Below are 24,278 nucleotides of genomic sequence, written 5' to 3'. Positions count from 1 at the left end.
ATATCAGAACTCCAAACAGTAGAGTGTTTTCATTTAGAAAAACTTGTTAATTTTTTAACACGGTGTTTTTCATTACACACTGGCATAATATTAGTGGAGTTGCACAAACTTAAGTTAGTAACCACTACATGGTGTTTGCCTCCTCCCTCTGTAAACATTTGTTTTTGTCTAACCCTAAAATGCACAGAATCCCACCATTAACCAGTTCAACAGAGATATATTTACCTGTGTATACTTACTTATCTCCTCCCCCACCCTGTCATCACTGTATCCTCCTTTGCACATGGCTCATTGTTTTCTAACATAATACTTCCTCCTTTTTATCCGGTTTCTTTCACAACACTACTCTAAGGTGCATCTAATTTGCATTTCAGTGAAGAAAACCTGGCAGGTCAAAACATTAACAGAGGCTAAGCACTCATATCTCAGTGAAATCCAGCTCCAAACACCTTCAGAAACTTCTAACTCCAAAATATCCTATTTACACTCAATATATTACTTTCCACTAGCATTTAAGAGGATCTCTGCTCTTTATTCATTGCCTTAGATAAGGTTCAATCCTGCAAAAGAAAGATCTTTCCCACAGCTTTTCATACCAAATGCAAGAGGAGACATGCATCCAAACAGTTGAAATGCTAAAGAAACCCTTTAGCAATTAAAGAAGTGCATACTTTTAACGTGAGATATAGAAGTAGCCCAAACTAAGACTAATAATTCTGATCAAACAGATGGAATGTGAGTTAGAGATTTAAGAATTTAGTACCCCTGTATGACGCACCCAGCAATTCCTTAGTAAAATGCATATTTTGATATGACCAATACAAAAACAACACTGCAATCACCACTTCCCTACCAGCCTTTATTTTCTCTTTTTGCAGCAAAGCAACCAACATGCGACAGTGACATTCAGGTCTGGTAACTGCAGTGCCAGCTATCTGACAAAGATGCAAAAGGCACAGAACGTAACAGCTACAACACAACTGTATTGTGCAGAGTTCAGGACACCAGCATTTCCATCAGCAGATCACTTGGTGATAGCCAGAGAAGTACTGGCTTTACAGATGTAATTTTGTAACATGTTCCCATTTTATTCTCCCCAATAAAAAAATCAAAATGAATCTAGTTTCAGAGCTTTGAAAGGCAATATTGAAATTATGCCACTCTTTGTCTACCCTCTACCTTAAATCAGAAAAGATTTCTTCCAAATGGAGTAGGTTGTTCTGATACATCAGATAAAATACTTTCACCAAACTGTTTTCTTTACACAGTGTCCATAACAAGATAAATATATAGCACTACTAACTTCATCTACTTAGATACTGCTATCAGCAGAAAAACAAGTCTTGTTATACAAAAGAAATTTAGGATACTCATGTCAAAAGAAATGGCTAGTAAAATATTTTAAAGAACTATGGTTTACGTTGTCAAAAAGGATTACCAATTTGTTCACAATCTTTGTGTGTTAAAAAAAACAACACACAATACCATCAATCCAGCCTCCTGCACAGCCAACAGCCACTGGTGTTTCTGCAATCCTTTACTTTTTCAATATAAAGCAAACAAACAAAAAAACCTTCATATTTAAATAGGCATTTTGAATAGTCTTAGTAGTTATAGGACCATAGGGTGCCTAGGCAGTTCAATCAGCATGGGAAACAGAAGAGTGGCTCAAAAGTAACTATTTGCACAAGGACAATGTACATCAGCAACAGCTTGAGCAAATTTACTAACAAGCAAGCAGGATCCAGAGCCTATACTGGATCCTTTTGTTATCACGCAGCTATTTCAAGTCTCATTGTGACAGAGAATGGGAAAAAGAAAAGAAGAAATCAAGCAAACAGCATTGATTTTTCACTTGGTTTCAGAAGGTTTTAAATAACAGACTGCAAATCACCTGAGAGTGGAAGCTACCAGGACATGACAGCAAACCAGGGACAGAAGAGAAGCATGATAGAGGAAGCTTATCCCACACACACCTCAGTGCTAGCTTGCAGAGTAATATCTCCTATTCAGCAGCATTAGCCAGACTGAGGTGTTTTTCATTTTCAAAGAAAAAAGCAATTAAGTAACGGACCACCTAGCACAGCAGCTGAGCAGAGGGAAGGCTGCTAGCACGCATCACAAAGCTACATCAGTGAACTGAAAACTTTGTGCTTCTTTGTTTAGCAAGGGCAATAAGGACCTCCGACCTGCAGATAGAGATCTTCAGAGAGAAGGCTGCTAGACTTCTGCAGAAGGGCAGAGGCAGCATGATTTGGCTTTGACTGAGAAAGGCCACACTGTCTCTCAGCCAGGATGCTTCCTGTAGGAAAGTCAGAAAGCACAGAACAAAACTTAAGGATGATAATCCTCACAAGACTCTTCAGCACCATAAGAATGTTCTTAGTCTGACCAAGTCTGTGCTGAGATTCAGTGGGAAAGAAAAATGACACAAGCAACTCTAGCCTAATAAGAGCATGTTAAAAAAATAATGATAAAAAAAAAAAAGAGAGACAAAGGGCCTGCCAAGCCTTGCAGCTCTTCCACGTGAAATCAAGATCATGAGATGGATATCCCCTCTAACAACAGTATGGTAATTACTGAGCCTGACACATCATACCAGTGTCAATAAACATTCCTTCTTATTCAAACACAGGAACAGTTCAAGCATAATAGAAGTAACTGCTCAGACTGCAACAACCCTTATCAATATTTATCAACATCTTCAGGGCATAACTCCATCCTAGGAGAAGATAAACTGAGCAGGCCTGAAAGGAGAATTATGCAAGAAATTGTCTTCCTTCAGTATGGTTCTATTTCAGTATAGGTCAGTAACTGGCAATCTTCTGAATGCCAAGGAGACTCTAGCCTGTAAACTTAAACAAATTACAAATAAATAAATCAATAAATAAATCCTTGCAACTATAACCATATCTGAACAGAGAAAAGGAGTCCAAATAGCTAGCATAGCTATTTGACACGTGAAACAGTGAAATTAACATTTTAGTATTGTTTTTTTTCCTGAGAAATTTATGCAGTTGTTTAGAGTTAAAAAACATTACTTAGATCACTAGTAAGTAACTACCCATAAGACAATGGTTACAAATGTTAACAGTTTAATTAGCCTCTCAAAATGCTGGCTATACATAAGAGCATTTCAATGAAAACATGAGACTGTAACTTCCCCATGAACAATCATATGAAATTTTGACATGGAATTTCATAATTCCACGGTGAATTCCTTGGTGAATTTCAAGGATTTCATTATTTCACACAGGGTTTCTCTGCTTTTGGTGTGTTTGTATGAAATGGAAAGCATAACTGCCCATTGTAACCAAGCATTGTTATATCTACTTGTTGATAAAACAAACCCATTCTGCTTAGCCATCTCTGTTGCATAGAGAAGCAACACTGAGATTGCTCTATTGCTGTTTTCTCTTTCTAAATGAACTAGCACCCATGCCAGGTAAACTACCCATGAAGAATTACTGATGGTAGAAAACCACAGGAAACAACTAACCAACTTCTATTTCTGGGGGGTAGGACTAGAAGACAGTGAAAGTTTTTGTTCCGGAAAGCAGCTGAACTCATGGAAATTCAGAAAAACAGGTCTGGAAAGCATTTCAAAAGATCCAGTCCCTCCTAGGGACAACTCCAGCACACATTTACAACTGGTATTTGCCCAAAATATTTTTAATGCCACCCCAAGGTAACCTCCTTACAGAGGTATTTTTTCCTCCAGGACATAAAACCAGGAAGTGTCATTCCTAAATCTCTCTAGCGCAAAGGAAATCCCTCACTTCATGTATATTAAACGAGAGAGAGAGAGAGAGAGAACAAGCTTTCCCTTGGGTGTTTTAATATCCTTTTACCCCACTTACCTACTAATGTCATTTGTACTGCTTGAGCCGCCATTGCTATGCAGTAGTTCAAACTCACAACCACCACCAAGCTGCATGCCTATGTGACACACACAGGTATCTTAAAAAGTAGTAGTAGGATTAATAAATTGGCATTTAAAAATAAGAAAGTATTGTCCTTGTGCTGATCTTAAACTAGTTTGATCAGAATTTGAAAAAAAAATAGATCTCAATCTTCCAAAACAAACGACCTTTCTATTTAGTACTTGATAATCATGATTTGACCGATCAAAACAATAGACATCAGTCCAGAAGACAACCATCGGTACTAGTTGCAGAATATACAGTTCATGTCTGAAAGATGCACGTGTCCTATTTGCACCACACTTAATTACACCGCTCCACCAGGCATTCCTCTCTTACATACGCGTCCTGTGTTACGCACTGGGTTAGCGCCCGTGCCTCTGACACATAAGCATGAGGTAACTGCAGTGCTTATGCGTAGGGTAGAGGTGTCCAACAGACTCACAGGTCACATGCGCCTAAGCTAGAATAGCTCAGCACTTTCACAGCAAGAAGTAGATGGCTTGCTGTACGGACTATAAATGGCGATGTTGACAAGTGTTATAAAAGACAGACTCTTTTCCAGCTGCTACAAGACTCTACGAACCCATTAGAGCAGTGTGAGAGCATTAAAGCAATCTACAAGAATCTGAACAAAAATCTTCAGCGTCTATTTGAAAGTGGATTCAAAAACTGCCATTTATACTAAAGTTGTCATTTTCATGTAATTAAAAATCCACAATGAGAGTCATCAAATATCCAAATGGAGAAAGAGACCAGAGACATGGTTAGAGCATATTTATAAAGAAAGGTTAAATGAAGCATTAAATTACAGTCCCTCTTCAATAACAGCTGAAATCAAACTAAAAACATAAGATTCCAACACATTAAAGTTTTCCTTTTAGATATTAATTTCTTCAAACACAAACCACGTATTCCTTCAGTTACAAAGTTTTTCCCTTGTAGCACAAGTCCAGACAGAGACAACACATCAGTTTTTCTTTTTTTCCAAAATTAGGCTTAGACTGAATAGAATTACTGAGATCATGAAACATGCTTACTAAGCATTGCCAAAAGAGAAACAGCCATGTGATACTGCACACAACCTCCATTCAGTTTCTTGTGATATGTGAATTAATTCCCTTAAAGAACAGCAAAGGAAATTCATTAAAAAGCATCCTTAAATTTTACGGAAAAGCAAGGTGCCAGTTATCACCTTCTGGCACCATCACACAAAACAAATAGGTCACCTATGAGCAGACAGCATATCTTTTCCTTTTTTCCTTCCTTTTTAAAAGGAGCAAAACCACAATGAACTTAACTGATAAACCTCAATGCTTTAGCCTAACAGCTGGCTTACTAATAGAAACAAAATGTTCCAAAAACACCCCATAAAGCCATGAAAACGGAAAGGTCAATCTTAATTAGTTATAATTCTGTTCTGAGTGAACACAGACACACCGAAAATATACTGAAATAAAACATTAGATGTGGAAGTTCATCTTCTTTAGCATCTTTCTGCTGACCGGCATCAGCACCCCTTCTCCCCTCCTGAGACAGTATTTCGACATACGAGGACAGAGTGGTTGCATGGTTTCTACACAGTACAGCTATGTTATTAAACCAAGAGAGAAAGAAAAAAAAATGGTATGCAAAGGCTAGATTTCCAAGCTGCTCTCACTTGAGCACAGGGATGGTATCAAAGGGGAAGGCTACTGTTCTCCTCCTGCTCTATTTCAAAATGACCTCTCTTTGATTATTTTAACGCCCCCCCCCCCCCTTTTTTTTTTTTTGCCAAATTGGAAATATCCAGAAATATTACCATGGCTACTCGTAGAAAACAGTAGCCAAACAGGCCTCCCTCATTTACTCTGAAACAAGGATATCACAGAATGGTTAACGTTGGAAGGGACCTCTGGAGGTCCCCTGACACAACACCCTGCTCAGGCAGGGCAACCTGCAGTCCACTGGCCAGAAACCACGTGGAAAAACAATTCAGAAGAATGGGGTTCTAAGATTGTGTGAAATATCTGCACTATTAATGAAGTCTAGAATTTAGAAATAAATTTATGGAAATAAATTCCATTAAACAACCACCACTGGCATTACACAAGCTTCAATATGAAACCAATGCTTCTATTAAAATTCAAACAATCACGAACTTGAATCACTGAACAGGATTGATGTCTACTGACTTGTAGATCAAAAGACTAAAAAAAAATGGTTGCAATGAAGCATTCACTTTCCTTAAGAGACTGAATTTTTAGAGAACCATATCCTGGAAGTCTCATTGTTGTTCACATTAACAGAAAATTTCAGAGATCTTCCTTTATGAGGCACCACAACCTCCACCTCAGAAAGGAAAAAAATAAATAAATAAATAAATAAATTCCTGCAACTAACTTTTTTAATATAATTCCTTCTAGCGTATGCCAGGAACTGTTTGTTTCCTCAATGTTACTGCAACATTGCTTCTTATTATATAGTTTTAGAATAAAGTTAGCCTCTATGCTAAATGAGCACCAACATTCTGTATCTTTTGCCATTATTATAATCCAGACACAAAGGCAATACAATTTTTCACCACGAGTAGTACATTCTGCTCAATATCTCTACTCCAAATCAGTTGACCTGTAACTCCTGACCTGTGCTTACTATTTAGATACACTTTTGAGGAATGCCCTAAGCAATCCATATCCTTTAACAAGCCTCAGCAGATCAGTTTCCTACCTGTTGGCTGACAATTTTTTCAGCAGACCCTTTCCATAAAGTACTACCTGTACATTGTATTTCAATACAATTCAACCCCTCAAATTTCATTCTATGATCTCAACATACAGATAGCAACTTCAGTTGATATAGGTGAATAAATCATTTATCTAAAAGCCCAATTTATGTATGTAAATGTTTTTTTAATGCATGTAACTTTTTTTTTTTCAGCACTTTGCAGGTGGTATAGAAGAAAAGGAATCAGGAGCAAAGCATTTGATCTGAATGCCATAACTGTGGAACATTACTTGCTCAGACCCACACTAGTCTGAGTTTATTGACTTTTTGGGTGTGCTCCCTGAATGAGGTGCAGGAACAGAGAAGTGGCCCAACTGCCATTTCTTACATAACTTTAATTCCAGGAAAAATACTTAACTAACCAGACTTTTGAGCCTATTTCTTCCAATTCAAATACATTAGTAGACTACATTTTTGAATACTTCATAAAATGAGAACTAAAGATCTATTTCCTTTGAAGAAGAGTGTTTTGATGAGAGACCAATCTAGAACAGTTTTAAGTCTTAATAAAATGGCCTTGTTGCTATTATTTGACAACATACTTTCAATGAGCAAAGTAATTACCTTACTTTCCTGAGCTTTATTTAAGCAGGGAGGAGAGGTGAAGCCTACACGTGTGCAACCACTTATGAATGAAGCTCACAGTACAATCCTGGTATAACTTCAAAATATGAATGGAGAGGGAGTAGACAAGAGAAAGGGAGAAAAGGCCCCATGTGAAGCAGATACCCACAACCTCTTCAAGCTACCTGTGTTTCATAAACAAGATTAGAAATCCCAAAAGACCTAGAATCACATAAAATTACACTACCTGTTTACTTGAAATCAACAAGCAGTTCTGGTTACTACTGCTGTCCTCAATGACAACGAAGTCGGATGAATTGTATTTTCCATTTGAGCCCATGTAATTTGTTTTACATTCTCATAAGTTGAGAAGACCCCAAGCTAAAGTGTAGCTCTGTTCCCTGGATTTACCACTACTCTGTCATCAGATTACAGAATTTTTTCATACAAGACTCTCAAACCTACTCATTGTGGACTCCGCAGCTCTCACAAAGATGTTGTCCAATTCTCTCTTCTCCTTCCTTGAACTGCAGAGATGCTAGTTACATTTCACAGACAGACAGGAAAAACTAGGTCCTTCTAACGCAACTAGGTTTTCTCTGCCTTCTAGAAGGACAACTTGTCCTCCTCAGAATCTTATTTCTCAAGAAGCCAGGAGAACTGTGCCTACCCCAGTTCTTTCAGTAGTTCAAACTGGATTTCCCTGTTTTGCAGAGAAAAAGTTGTCAGTAACAGGGGTACTCCTTCACCATGCATACCTACAGAACTTCCTATCATTTTGACATTGCCTACAACCCAACTCAGAAGGATTGTTTTGCAGTGACCCTATGCAGCAGTGTAGGTAAAATACATATGTTATTTTATAGTTTAGCTTCCTTCCTTTCATGGAAGGATAATATTCAGATGCTTTTGTACAGCTGTGTTCCTGTTGAGGTTACTAATGCTTTTAGTATATCAGCACATTTGGAGCCTTATAAGTTTATTCTGACACTTGTGAGCTTGTCTAAAGTAAAGGACAAATGTTTGCTAAGCATTCAAGATGTATGTGGTATTCCTTCTGCCTTTTGTAAATACATTAACTGCTGCAAGATATTTGACAACCAGCAAGTCCAAGGTTTAAAAAAAAAAAAAAAGAGGAAGGTATACATGGAAACTCAAATTGCTACTTACCGTAGAATTGCCCCAAGTTCCCCACTATTCCACTCCAAAAGCATGAAGCCTTGTTAAATAAACAACACACATCAGATTCTAGAGAAAACCCAAATGTTTACTGTCCTTTAGCTGTCTTTGCTGTCGTACAATAGAATTTACTGCTTTGGTGCCTTCTCACAACTGCAGTAAGAACAATTCAGATCTAGTATTTCCATGTACGCAGTACTAGAGCTGTGTTCATACAAAACAATTGTCTTCTCTGTTCTTTTCTGAAAGGGAAGAAAAATGGCTCAACTCAGGGATTTTTGAGCACTATCAGGGTACAGCGAGAAGGGCAAACAGCTGTAAGAATGTAAGCTGAAGTCAAAACAAAAGCATTTTCAACTAAGTTTTCATAAGCTAGAAACTTCTAGAATTGTTAAAATCCTATTGCAATTACTGTTGTTAATATTCTTTTGCGATCAATATTCTTCACCTTAACATGCATGATACTCTATACCATCTTAAACATCATTCTGTACATTTGTGCTGATAGCTCAACACTCTTTTTTCTTTTAATTTAAAGTCTTCTTTTTAGTAATAAAATTTCAGAATAATCATGCTGTAATCTGAGTAGCATCCTGCTGCAACTACAGTCTTCTTAACCATCCTTTCTAAAGTGAAATTTGGCGAAGGGAGGGAAAAGTAGATAAAAGTAACTCAGTTGCATGACCAGGATAAGGAGAAGGAAATTCGAATAGGAAGAAAGAAAAGAAGAGAACTCCTATATTTTCACAGGAAGACAAGCCTGCAATGGGGACAGGACAGACTTTTAAGAACAGAGAAATATCTTTCTTTGAGAGGAAGAGAACCCTGAACTATCATGCATTCATCAGAGAGCCAGGATCCTGTTCTATATGAAGAAGTCTTGTTAAGGTTGTCATGTTTTTGGCTAAAATAGAACTAGTTTTCTTTGCAGAGGCTGGTATGATGTTGTGTTTTGAATTCCGAATGAAAATAGTCGTGATAGCACAGCAATGCTCTAGTTGCTGCAGAGCAGTGCTCACACAGAGCCAAGGACATTTCAGATTCTTGTGCTGCCTTGCCAGTAGGAAGGCTGGGGGTGCACCAGGAGCTGGAGGGGACACAGCCAGGACAGCTGACAGACTGGCCGCAGGGATGTCTCACGCCACACGGTGACATGCTCAGCAATAACAGCTGGGGGAAAGAAAAGGAGACGGAAATGTCTGGAGGGATGGAGCTTGCCTTTCCAAGGAACCATTATGTGAGATGAGGCCTGCTTTCCTGGGAGTGGCTGAACCCCTGCCTGCCGATGGGAAGTAGAAAATGAATTCCTGAGCTTGCTTTGCTGGTGTGTGCAGCTTTTGCTTTACCTAGTAAACTGTCTTCGTCTCAGCCCATGAGTTCTTGCACTTTACCTTTCTGATTCTCTCTCCAACCCCACTGTGGGGAAGTGAGTAAGAGGCTGTGTGGTAATTAGCTGCCTGCTGGGCTAAAAGCATGACAAAGGTTAATGATGTTCTGTGCCCACTATGTGCATCAACCGGAAAAATTCCTCAGAGATCTTTGGACAGATATTTAAAGCATTAAAGACAAGTGTTTACATTTAACATCTCTTCCTAGTATCTTTCCCAATGCAAGGAAGATTCAACCATATTTCTTATCACAGATATAATATGTATTTACACATTACCTTAATGATTATATTACACATTACCTTAATGATTATATTAATATCACAGTTGTAATTTTCTAAGATTTGATTATGACAAATTTTAAGAACAGAATGTAACTCTTCAAGTCTACGAAACTAGCCAGCTTTCTGAATTCTTCCATCATCATCAATCAGAACAGAGCAAGACCTACACTCCTCACAGCAGTCTCATGAGCCACAGTGCAAAAAACAAAACAAAACAGGAACTCAGAGGTCAAAATTGAAGTCTTGAAACATACGAGAAAGATTAAATGATTTTTAAATAAAGTATTTATGTGCGGAGTAGATGAAGAGTACATATCTGAAGAGTAATGCTGAACTAAAATATAACAGACTACATCCAGCAGAACAACTACAGCGAGGCCACAGATGAATCACCACACATACAGACAGCCAAAAACTTTCAAAAAGAAAACCACTAAACATCACCCTTAAAGGTCTGATACATGCACTTATTTATGTATGCTTTATTTTTTCCATTCTCCACTATTATAGCTGAACCGAATTTTCCAGAAGTTGATTTTTTCATCAAGGTTCCAACACCACAGAACTGGGATACTACCAGTGTTACAGTACTTCAATATAGCTATTATTCCTGCTTATGTGTTAGAAAGGTTTCAAAGGAGTCAAATGAATTTTCAAAGTTAACTTCCCAAAATGCTCTGTAAAAAAAAAGAAAAAGAAAAAAAACCAAGCTTAGATTTTTTTATCCTCAAAAAACCCACCAGCAACAGCAAAAGAACAAAAAAAAACCACCACCCATTACTACATTTGCCTCAACAAAGGTACAAGTCTCATATGCAAAGTACACATGCCTTAAGAGCTAAAGAACCTTCCATTTGAGAATCTTCTATCTCTCCAAGAAAATTTCATACACAAAGTGTTAAAAAAAAGACAAGCAACTCTGGGAAAATTGGCATCTATAATGCAAGGTACACATGAGTGCAGGCAGACAGCATAATACAGACATTGCTCTTGCAACTTCTTAAAAGGATTTCATTTAATTTTTACAACGATATCACTTTGTCAAAAGATACATCTGTATGAGAGCTGGTTCTTAATCCACATGACAGAGAGATTTTGAGATTGAGAAGGACAGAGTTAAGTGCATTTTGTGCTTTTAGCTACTATGCCTAGTGACGTTTCATTCTCTCTTGAAAGAGCAATCTTTTGTATGGCCATCTGCACAGTAAGTGAAGAGACAGAGATTTTTTCAAATAAGGATGATATCAGAAAAGTGTGGGTATGGCCCTAATAGCCAGATGCATACTTTGAATTCTTTGCAACTCAATTAAGTTGCTCGCTCAGCTTGACAATTCTAGCATCATTTATATACTTGAGACTAGAGACTATTTGCTTGCTGTAGAAAGAACAATTTCATAGAAATCCCAAAGAGAACTGAAAAAGTCCATCTGGAATCAAGTAAGGATACAGAGTTAATAAAACTTCAGAAAAAAATCTTCCAAAATAAATCTTCCAAGAAATACTTATTGTCTCAGCTTTCTGTTCAGTCCAAAGACAAAAAATGTGTCTTTACTCAATCAACCCAATCAATAAATCATTTACCAGGACTCACATTATCAATCCAGAACTTATCAGTTCTCAGGTTACTTCTGTTCTAAGCTCTTTTGTGTACTATTAATAAAGTGAAGCTCTGCAAATTGACCATTGGTTTTATTCAGCTTCATAATCTATATAAGAGAAGATTTTTACAGATACCTAAGTTTAGAAAATTCATATTTAATATAAGGACTATCTTTCAAACTAAAATGAAACATCAAACACCAAAAAGAAGTACAGTATAGACAGGAAAAGATATTAGTTTCTCTCTAAAAAAGCAGAAGTCTAAGAAATGGATAATGTCTAATTAATTTACATATGTATGGTAAAATAAATTGTTAAGGGTAACAAATAGGAATTTTCTTAATAAAAATCTGTAAGTATGATGAATATATCAACAGTGTTTAAAGTGCTCAGACTTCCTGGAACAAGAGAAAAAGCTAACCAGAGCAGGAGGCAGCTATTCAGCATCCTGTACCTTGTGATACAGATAATCTTACAATGAAATCAATTGCTCCTTTCAATGAAAGATTAAAACATAACTAATGGATCTATTTCTCTTGCCTTTAAATCTGCATTAATCCAATTTTAGGCTTTATAGATAGAGAATACTCTGCATGATATTAAAGTACATACTATCTTAGACTTGTAAACACTCCACTTGGAGGCAAAAAAAACACTCACCATCCCAAATTTGTCTTTTCCTTTAACAAACATTTATTTATATCTTCATCTTTCCACACTAGCACTGCATTGACTTCCTTTGCTCCAATATAGCAGAAGGAACAACCATTAGTTACCTATCTAACGTATCTCCAGGGCCCTCTGTCCATTCTGCATTCTCAAATTCAACCCCTTACTCTATACATACTTCTCCCAGCTTTTTGTTTAAGGATTTTCTAGAAAAAGCTACCCAGACCTGGATAAAGGTGTTTATTTTTAACAGCTACTATTTACTCAATGAGTGTAAAATATTTCACATCCTCCTGCCACAGTGTAGCATATCTGGAAAGAAACAGAATGTACCACAGTGGTATTTACAGAACACTTGCCTTCCATCCCTTATCACCAACAACTTTGTTTCATTTAAAGTATGCAACGCACACAAGAAAGAAAAAAGAAATTTTGTGAAGGGGAAGAGAAGTGAAAACTACAGAGAAACGAAGAGCTAGAGAAGAAGTCACATTCTCCCCTTCCCAAAAGACAGCATTCAAGATAAGCTGAAGAAGTATGGTGATTTAGATAAGGAAAAGAAAAAAGGAGGAGAGGAGAGAACTAACTTGTCAATGGAAGAATCAATCTCTAGTCAAAATCTTCTCTCCACAGATGCAGAATTTTATGCTCAAGGTGAAACATAACAGGGAAATACACACATACAAAGTCCTTTAAGAAGGCACAGGGGACCACTAAATAAGGTCTGAAAGAGAGCAGGCTGATGATTCACATACAAAAGACTAAAAGATGAGAACAAAACGGAATGATGAGAAATATTGAAAGAGTAGCAAAAATTATAAGGGCTGAAGACGTTAAGAGCGAGATTAGGCAGGGTAACACGCAGGCCTAGGTCATGGGAATAATCCTTGCTGAGGAGGACAGCTGAACCAGTGCCACTGGTTCATTAGTCAGATACACAGCCCTACCAGCTTCCACACCTCAGTGTGAAAAAGGCTTATCATGCACTTGTCTTGTGTTCCTGAGGTACTGAATTCTCACCTCCTTCCATCTCAGTTGTGTTTTCAGTGGGACTGCTGTATTTTCTCAAAGTCCTGTAGTATCTCTGCCATTTTCAGAACCATTTATTCAGATGAGCTTATTACAAGACATTGCATCACCATTCAGGCCAAACTTTTTTGATCCCCAGTACTCTCAGGTTAGCACACATAATGAAATAAGAAGGATATTTCTCTCTCGCTACCAGCAAAAATACATTTTTCACCCTTTCAGGAAAGCAGGATTCCTTTTCAATATTGGAAGGAGAGAAACTGTCACATCTTTCTCATGCCACCTTTTGGAAGGGATGGGTTTGAAACAAACCAAAAATGAATATGAGCTCTCATATCAAAGCATGAGACTAACTTCAAAACATGTCTTGAAGTTCAGGGAAACCTATGTCACAAGAACATGACTTACATCTGCGTAATGGAGGGAACATACGGAAAGCTAACTCTGGATTTACTGCTGTGTCAACAGCAGGAAGTAAACAAATGCACTCCTTTAACTCCGGCTACCAAATCAGGAACAAATCACTAAGAAATACCCACACCTAAGTGTTCACATGGGTGGCTTTTATTGCTGCACCTGTGAAATTCATTTCTTCTTGTGCAGGGTACCTACACAAAGTATGTCAGACTACAGAGCAAAATACAGCAGATACATGCAAAGAGAGGCCGGAAATGTAGTAGTCCATATACACCATTGCCTATTTTAGTCTAGAAACATAAATAACTGTTTTGTTATAAAATGGAAAAGGGAAGAAGTTTGTATCATCAACTGGGCAAGGTTCTACATGGCGTAAGTCCACGGCTTCAAATACCAAGGGACTTCAAAAGTCTTTTACTGAATTGCTTAAAAAGATAAAAATGAAGTCTGATACACTGGCAATCTTTAAAAATGGAAAAAGAATGATGGATTATGATCGCAGTTTTACCACTGAAGTGGCATGACCTTAAACAACTCACGTAAGGTCATGCACTTCAGCAGTAAACTGGGGCTAACCACACCTAGCTCCCAGATGTATTGAAAAACTTGGCATTTGGGAAGCACTTGTGCAACCCCAGGTGACAGCCACTGCTGAACACCCAGACTACGTGTTGCACAGCCGCATTCCTCAGCCCCATTACTTCTCCTCCGGAGGAGGGCTGTAGGGAAGCCCCACTTAGCATTCAAAGTGCTACCTGGACTGCTGGCAAAGACAACCCCCTCCTTCACTTTTCCCAGTAAATCAATACAAAACAAAGAACAAATCCCAAACTGTACATAGCTAGCTTTTGAATGAATAACAATATTATTTCTGCACACACAAAAAAGCGGTATTTAAAGTCTCTCCAAGGTTTCAGGTAGATAATTTGAAGATTGCATATCATTCACTTCAGCTATTACTATTCAAAACAAACATCTAATCGCACAATAACTCAGCATCTTGACAGTACACTGCTTCACAAGCTTCCATAGGGGACAAACATCAAATAAATGAGCGTCCAATATCACTGGAGAATTCCCGGTTTCATTTACCCAAACATCCACAAAGCAGTCAGCTCCCTAATTAGTTAGTGGAGAGGGAGGGGAAGCAGAGTTGCAAACATTCTTGTCACCCACCTAATAACCACGGGAGAGCATTGTAATTACACTCCAGAATCAAGCTTTACCTAAGCCCAGACCTCTGCACACTATCATGCATAAGTAGTCACTTCTGTAAGAAGAAGAGTTAGTAGATTAATACACAAGTAACTAGGAGTAGGATTGGACCCACAGAACCACAGCAAAGGAGTTCACAAGACCCATCATAAGCACTTACTCTTCCATTCAAAACTATCAATGGCTCTTTCACAATGACAGCACTGAAAAAAAAAGCAGTTTTATTTTACCTGTGACTAAGACTAATGTGTGTGTGTACACATATCATGTGTACACATTTTTTTTTCTTTTATGGAAAATAAGATGATAGTATCAAGATATTTACCAGCTCTCATCTGGTATCTTTAAAGTTCTCTTTTTAGAAGGCTAAGGCTCATGATTTGTAAAGAAAAAAAAAAAGCTACCAGTGTTTAAAATTTTAACCACATGCTGTTTGCCCCCCAAATTGAAACACTGCCTAGCAACTGAACAGAACCTGAAACTATCTGTCTTTTACTTGATTCTTCTGATGATCTAAGGGTGCCCTATACAAAGCTCACATTTACTGAATTCCTTAATCAAAGTATAAGCTTTTAGTTTCTCACTCCTATAAGAGCTGGTATATTAATGTTCTGTCAGATCAGTGCTTATAGTGAAAATACTACAAGACATAATGGTTTTACTTTTATTTTAAAATATTAAACATAATATCTGAGATCCCATCAACGCATTAAATATAAATTACTGGTCCTAGTATCATCCAAAGAAGTTTCACAGATCAATGAATTCTCTTACCTTCATAAGGCTTTCCCAGCTCAAACAGAGATGTTGCCCAGCAGTTGATCCACAGGGCTGGGAGCAAGAACCACTCACAATTCAGTATCAACTTGGGGCTTACACGGAGAGTGGTGGGCTAAGATGTGTAAACAGGACAGAACCCAGTCTTTTCCAACCTTAACGATTCTGTGATTATTCCCAACTCACATAAAAGCTATTTCTGCCCATGCTTTCTCACACTTCTTACTGAAGTAACGCCATTACTATTTTGTGAAACACTACAAAGCTCCAATTCATGCCCTTAAGGCTTCCAACTACTTCCACTGACTAGACAGGAAACACAGACACCATAGACCAGGGGATAATTAGGTGCCACAGTGTAAACTCATAACACGCAGTGCAAGGCAAGGCCTGACATAAAAGACTCAAGTTTTAAGCACAGACTGAACCACAAACGCACTTTGTTTCTATTACAGGGTAATGAAGACCTTCGTATGATACAAGTCATCATTGTGAGAACAATCCTTAATCTTATATTTGGGTATTTCAAAAACAGATTATATAACTACCATCTTAGCATTTGAAAAATGTGTATCACTTAGTCCCATATTTACATACTAAAGTACTGCCTGCAACCTACCTAAAACCATAGGAGCTAGAAAAGTGAAGCAACTCCACAGGATGAAACGCCCAGGTGCTATGTTCAGTTCCCAGTCAACTACAGCCTCTTCTTTAATTTCCATAAGAGTTAAGTCAGAATTGTCCACAACCAATTATGAATGTATACTTCAGGCCCTGGTAAACTGAAAGTGACCTAAATATCTTACCTTAAAGCAACCTCCGTCTGCTAACATAATGTACTCAAATTAGTTTGTCGTACAGAAAAAAATATTAAAAACACATACATATTCACTTTGGGTTGCATTTTTCAAATACAAACCTTGCTACGTTACCAATGATGCAGGAAGTATCCAGCACCTGATAAAGCACTGAACCATTCTTTGCTGCTCTGACACTCACTTCTCAACAGCTGCAAGTATATATAGGCTATGGTGAAACTGATGTTCTTAAAATTTAAGTGAACAACTGACACACGTTTTCATTCTTTGTTAGGTTGGATTAAAATCAGTCAAAAATAATCCTTCCCCAAAAGGCACACTGAAAGTGTGTTGATATTGTAATTGAACATCTGCATTGAATGAGATAAAAATAAATAATTTGTTTATTTCACAGCTTCAGAAGTTTCAGGTCTATTAACTAAGAACTTCATTAATTCTGCCTAGAAATGGAATCACTCTTCCGCCACTTTTAATATAACGTGGATTGTTAATGCAACCTCCTAACATTAGAGCAACACATTAAGGTCAGAAGCCACAGGGAGGCAGGAGGGAAATAACATTACTGTTTCTGAAAGGCACCTGTGGTATAAGGAAAGTTCCCAGTTTAAGATGGCTCAGAAAAAAAATGGTAACTTCAGAAATTTTCAGATCTAGTAAATTAAAACTCCACGCTGTTTGTGAATGCCTCCCTGACCTCAGTTGGCAGTCTGTATACAAAGCAATGGGAAAAGAACAAAACAAAACCTTTTAGGTTTGTTATTCCATCTTAACCAGTCAACATCGAAATTTACAAATACCAATTTCCTTTCAACATCCTACAAAACAAACAAAAGCTAATCTTAGCACAGCTTTTCTTCTAAAGAGAAAGGTATGATAAGAAAATTCCAATCATCTCAGAAACTAGAACCAATCAGGGGGGCTGGACAAGATGACCTCCAAAGGTCTCTTCCAGCTTCAACCAGTCTGTGATTCTGAGATCTTCCTTTCTATGTTTTTAAGTCAGATTGCTTTCTTCAGGCAATCACTTTTGTGTAGATATATATTTTAAAATAACAAAACTAAGGTGCGAATTCTGAGTTTTGATATCTACCTCTAAACCTGACTTTCAAAGACAAAAGACAGCTGAAGACATGTTCTTTTATTGGTCATTCCCAGTGGAAAGACGCATACTGACACCAGACAATTTTTTGTCTCTCTGCATCACCTAACTTGCATTCAGGGAAGAAAGAACTGGTAACAACAAAAGGTACAGAAGCTGTATATCAGCAAGGATCTGAGGGCCACCAGGAAGCCAGTAAGAAGTCCTTTGCATTGCTCGGAGTAAGTGGAGCACACCTCCTTTGACAATCCGTCTGTTCTCCAATGCACCATGCCTGAAAGACTCAGGCCCCAACAGTGCGTCCCACAGAGTAACCAAGTGTATAATGTTAGAGTACAGAACTGTTTGTTAACCCACGGTGAATGAATTCCCATACAAAACTAATTGAAGTGTTTTATACAGAAATCACACAGTTGCTAACAGACTAGTCACTAACCTCTGGGCATATCAGAATATTTGGATGCTCTTTATTGCAGCATTAGGAACCTGCCATACAAGTTCAAGAAACTAAATGAACTCACAGAAATCCACCATCTGAAATCTGCCAGTAATTGATTATATCTTTTCTTTCTCTATACTACTACTAATGATGACCTAAGCATCTTTAAATCAAGAGGGCAAGTCGATGTCCTTGCATAATGGCCCACAAAGCAAATGATTCAAGAGACAGCTTGTTAACATCCTTGAACTTCTAACTGCCAAGAGGGAGTTTCCAAGTGTGTATTACACATGGCCAAATGTTTGCTCTTCCCTTCCTCAAAATTACACCAGCAAGGTTAAGTGGAACTGAAACACTTTCCAATTTTGTACTTTAACAATCCTGAAAAAAAAAAAAGTAAGCAAAATTAGGGAATTACTGTTTTCATTCTGTAATCAACTAATTGCAAGATATAAAAAATGCTTTCTGACAGCCTGCATGTATAGCAAAGAATCATCTGTGAAAAGGAGACCCACAACTAAAATCCATAAATAACAAGCTTGTTGGCCAGCAGAGCTACCAAGAAGAAAGGAAAAGCACTTACAGGACTTTTTTCACAGATTAACTACAGGCAAACACCAAATTTTATAAAAATTGTATTTCTGGCTTTATAGCAATGCTTCAAGCAAAATGAACTGTTTCCAGCACAACTTTATACATCACTTAACCAGGTTAGTTTTGATTCAGTTTAACTGGAGTGGGAGTTGGTTAACTCCTCTCCATGCACATTTACTATTTATTACTGAGGCAGGTTTAGCCGAACTGGTTTATGTGGAAACGAGACAAACTGAACCTACCTTGAAAACTGTTTTGCAAAGTCTCTCCATCTGAAGTGTTTCATACAGACATATATAATTTGTTTTTTCCCCCCTGTTATTAACAGATCTGGCTGTAATTACATCACTTGAGTTTTATGCTACTTGGAAACTTCACAGATGTAAAATCACATGCGATCTCTAGGAAAAGATAATGACAGGAAAGTGTCTAAAGTTTACCATGCCAGCTATTCTGTCAAGGCACAGGGGAAAAAAAAAAAAAAAAAAAGAACAGAAAAGAAGAAAACTCCTGGAGCTAGCACTGTTCTCATGCTCACAGCAAGAAAAGAACCAAGTTTAAAGGGCAAGAAAGAAACGCCTTTAAGTGCTGGACTTTGATCTATATCAGCTCATGACACTAAAACCTTTAATAACTCATGTTCATAACCACTGGTATGAATTTTGCTCTGCTGAGCAATCCTGAGCTCTCATAATCCTTATTTTATTACGGAAATCAAAATGTTACAGATCAGAAATGTCTAGATTTTTTCCCTTGGGCTACTGTAGCTGTATTATCACTAACTGAAATCTGCATATAAAATTCAGAAGTTAAATATGTTTGCTTTAACATTGTCAAAGGTAGATCTTCCAAGCATAAAAAAATCCAACGTCTATGAAATCTTCCAAAGACTACAACCCACCCTTCCAGGAGCACTGCAGTCCAAACTGCTCCCATACTTGCAGCACTCAAGGATGGCCAAGACGCCTTTCCCAATACTATTTGCCTAAGAAAAAATATGGAAGGGAAAGGAGGAAAAGAAAACACTCTTGAGCTAATCTACGGTCATGCAATCCTAATTGGCAAGGAATTAGGATCTCTCATACTTGTGACAAAGAAGCCCCACAGCATCATTCTGTGTTTCAAAGTCAAAGAACTCAGGTGCAGGGGATGTCTGCCTAAGATTGGGATGGAAAAGCATGCCTGAGCTTTACCTTAATGCTCAGCTACGTAGTCTGGGCTGTCACAACAAACAGTGTATGACAAAACTCAACTGGGTATTCAAGAAATGTATACGGGAGAAAGAAAACAGATTTCCAGAAGACGACCTCTGGGGATGGAGGGAGGTATCAGGAGTCTGAAAGAGTTTGAATGCACTGATTTTGAAAAATTGTCTAGTGTCTGTTCTTCCCTCTATTACCCAGTGAATACATTTCACAAGTTTATTTCTGCTATATATAGCCTTAAAAATACATTTGCTTCCTGAGAAACCATCATTCATTTCTGAGGTAGCACTTTAGTCAGAGGAGTGGAAAAAAAAAAAAAAAAGGGAAAAAGGCAGGAATAGGAGGCATTGCCCTTTCCTTGTCCCCTTAAACCAGAGTTTCCCCACTTAAATGAGAGTTCAAATGCTCTATGACATTTATTGCCTTTGCCGTCTCTTGTTAACATATTGTTTGTAATTGATGTTATTATTTAAGAAATTTATCTCAGATACCAGCATACTTCTTCAAAAATAAAAAAAAAGGTTTACTTATTCTCAATTAAAGACTTGTAGAACCAAGTTATAGAACCCATGTTATACTACAAACTACCAAAAACAATCAGGTAATATTCATTAGCACTGGTAAGATCCTAGTTTAGATTAGCCCCAGTCTGTGTATCCTGACTCCAAACTACAAGAAATAAACCAAACACATAAATTTAGACACACTTATATAGAGTTAACACAGTACTGCATGCTGCAGTCATATCCAAAAGTGTATTAATGAATTTACTGGCATATCTGGCTATGATAAAAATTAATGCCACAGCTTTTTAGTTCATCCATTTTTCAAATCCCCAACGTCACTACAGACTGCCAATCAAGGGCTATGAAAATTAAGTGTTCTCTTGAAGGACTTGATTTGTCTCTGTATACACATTAGCTAGAGCATTCCTGTTTGGTTAAAAACAGGAGAAATTAATTTGTCATCTATCATCATGTTATCCAAACACTGGCTTCCAAAACTGTGGTTAAAACACTTTTGTACAACCTTGGCAAGGCTAACTTACCAGCTGTACACTGAAAAGGAACATTAAGTTACAGAGGATGAAAAGAGAAAGAAAGAACAAATGCACTATTATTCAGACAGCTTACCTCCTTCAAAAAACGGACCTACGGCTACTGCCCTATAGAATCTGTTTTTACAGGATTTTATTCATAATACAACATAGATCTTCTATGCCCCATATTTTTTAAAAACTGCACATTTTTGATAAAAGGTACTTTTAAGTTCTCTAAAATTTACACTCTAATCCACTAACAACAGTACAAAGTATCTACTGAGGAGTTCTTATTTAAGAGTGAGCTTCTAGTATGAGTAGCCTACGTAATAAACAAATACACAATTGGGAGGGGACAAAAACCCCTTCATACTAAGGATTTTACAGTTAGCTTATTTTCAATACATCCTTACTTCCTAAAAAAATCACACATGCACAAAAAAAAGGTGAGATGATCTGAATCCACACCTAGAAAAAAAGCCCTAAGCAGTTACCACCCCTGGGCCTTCCATGGCACACTTCACTGCATTCTCATCATGCCTCCCTAACTCAAGGTGTTCAGATCCAGACTGCGCATGGAGGGGACACTCAGGAATGCGAAGATAAAGCAAATGGAGATGTGAAATCAATGTATGTGACTTAAAGCAGTCTCAGTGCCCACAGCAAACACTCCTACGCAGTGGTAAAAGAACACCTACTTTCCATAGCACAGTTCCTCAAGATTTTTTCCACCTGGCAATTCCTTCACCTGAGAAAGCTATCACAAAATGGTGCTTGGGCTAACTCCCAAAGGAGTGCTTTCACCCTGCCCTGAAAACATCACAGTACTTCTTTTTTCCTTTATTTAATTTAGTGCATCTTTAAAGGTAGCATCCGACTTTTAAGGCATATTCTTAATGTAAATCAAGAATGTGCACAAGGGAAATTAGGGTGGCACAACTACGCCGTAACTGCATCCCCCCAGGTAGAAAGACCCTTAAACATTTTACTGAAAGAGACCTTTTCTCCAGTAATGTATCAAGCAGATTACCATCTTCCCTAAGGAGGATCATTCTTCCTAGAGGCAAGAAGCTATAAAACTGTATTTCATTGGGGGGTGGAAGAAAACAACTCATCATCGTGATTATTCATTCAAGCTATCCCAAACATGTCTTTTGTGTTCGTTACTTCAGAGCCCACCACATTCGTGGTTTTCAAGGACTCTTTAAAGCAGACAACTACACTCACTGAACAATTCAAGAGCCAAGGGGTGCTTGGAAATGAGATATAAGGAAAAGCGACCTATGGCTTGCTAAAAAAAAAAAAAAAGAGTACATCACCACCAAGGTGCAATTTCAGTGCTGTCTGTTTACCCCTCTCTTTTGAGAGGGATGGCAGGGCACCGAGATCTCCTCCGTAGCTAGATGCTGCAGCCTGGAGATGTTGCAATCCAAAGAGAACCGAGACACTACACTGACATCCTCCAGCCTTGCACGACGAGAAAGGATTGCTCCCGTCCTCAGTAATGCCAAACACAAAGAGATGCCAGATTATTCCCACCACGTGAGCAGGAACTCTTAAAACTCTTAGAAGGAATGCCACGGGGCTGTGGATCCCGTTCAAGCAATGAAAAGCTGTAACACTATTTCTGACTCATAAAGGGAAAACAGCCAAGCTGGAGATATCCCGAAAGCTCGCTTACATTTATGGAAAGACGCAGGGCTTCTGAAAGGGATGCAACTCGCAAAACGCAAACTCCTCTGCCTGACAGAGGGCAAGACGAGGTGAAAACAGACCGGCACGTTTCTGTAAATAGAGGTCAATATTTCCTCGAACTTCGGACTTCAGCAGCGCCCGTGGCACAGCGATGCCGATAAAAGCAGCCAGGCGCTCCAAGTTTTACTTTCCCATTAACAGAGCCGCCTAGAACAGAAAGCAGGGAGGGCAGCGGCGGCGGCTCCCCCGGGCTGTGAAGGTTACCCCTAAACACCAGCTGGAAGCAGCCCAGCAGACCCCTCTGAACGCTCCCGGCCGGCTGTACGCCGCCCTCCACCCCTCGGAGCAGCTCACCGGGGGGAACCCGGGGAGCCCCGCCGCCGGCGCTGCGCAGGTTTTGGGGTGTGCTCCGAGAGCCCAGCCTGCCGGGCTCCCCCCGGGGATCCCCCAGCGCGCCGCGGCCGCCCCCCGCTCACCTTCGTGCCGGCTGGGCTGGGCTCGGCTCGGCTCGGCTGGGGCCCGCCGCCCTCCTCCCCGCGGCCGGGTGCCGCGCCGCCCCGCACGGATCTCCCGCGGCGGCAGCCGCCGCGCTGCCAGCGCCGAGGCGTGAGGGCGGCCCCACGTGCGCCGGCTGCGCCAATCCGCGCCGCCCGCCGACCGACGGACCCCCGCCGACCGACAGACGGAACCCCGCCGGCCGGCAGGCACCCGCCCTCGGCCCCGGCCCCGGTCCCGGCCCCGGCCCGGGCCGGCCTCGAACCGGCGGCGCGGCGGGCGCTGCGCGGTGGAGGTGGCGGCCGCGGGGACAGGAAGCGGCTCCGGGCCACGGGAGGAAACCAACGCGCCGGGACCAGAGTTTGGGACCTGCCGGCGGGGAGGGGACAAAGGAGCCCCGCTGGGCAACCTCAGGGCCGAGCCCCGGCTGCTGGAGTTCGGGCGGACAAAGCTGCGGAGCGGAGTTACTCGCTAAAGCAGCCTTCTTTACCGAAAAACTCGGTAAAGCAGCCTTTTAGCGCTCTCGTGAGTTTCGCAGGAAAACTGGAGCGCGCTCGCTCGCTGTCACAGAGTACCGGCAGTGTGGGGCGGGCTCTGCCTGCCCAAACGGCCCCCAGGTGGAACAACAGCACGGAAAGAAACACCGGCGGGGAACCTTCCGTCGGGAAAGTATGGGAGCGACTACTCAGGCTCACACTGGGACCCCGAAGGCAGCGCCATCACGTTCTGCTGGAGCATCAGACCCCGGCCCACAGCCAGAGATCGAGGCTGGAAGCAAAGTTTGTCGCCACACGCTCCGCTCCTGGTGCTATGAGGTGCCCGGCCCCATGCCACGGAGCTGGGACTGCTGCCACTCTTCACGGTGGCAGCACTGAGAACCTAGTGTTTAAAGACAATGCTGTGCCCAGTATGAAAATAAACACTCTCACGATGTATCAAAATATTTTGGTGCTGCATTTTGCAATGTTTATAACACTGCATTTTTGTGTGATTGGCAACGTGAACTGTAGTTAGTACAGTTTCCGCTTGTTACAGAAAATGTAATATTATTGGTTGCTCCCTGTGTGTGTGTTTCGTCCCCGTC

General features: G+C 39.7%; 1 protein-coding gene across 4 annotated transcripts in view; it reads right to left on the bottom strand.

The window, feature by feature from the left end:
• Positions 1-23,660, bottom strand: part of STXBP6 (syntaxin binding protein 6) — a 113,495-nt gene extending 89,835 nt beyond the window's left edge. The window contains exon 1 of one of the 4 annotated variants that reach the window (XM_080593566.1): positions 23,176-23,660. The gene's annotated coding sequence lies outside the window, so the exon portion shown is untranslated. Of the gene's footprint in view, positions 1-8,423; positions 8,666-22,685; positions 23,087-23,175 lie in introns of those variants that run through there. The other 3 variants (XM_080593563.1, XM_080593565.1, XM_080593564.1) reach the window with 3 other exon arrangements.
• Positions 23,661-24,278: the final 618 nt, after the last annotated feature.

Source organism: Anser brachyrhynchus (assembly GCF_964034855.1).
Source record: "Anser brachyrhynchus genome assembly, chromosome: 5".
Lineage (NCBI taxonomy): Eukaryota > Metazoa > Chordata > Aves > Anseriformes > Anatidae > Anser > Anser brachyrhynchus.
This window is presented reverse-complemented; position numbering and strand designations above follow the sequence as displayed.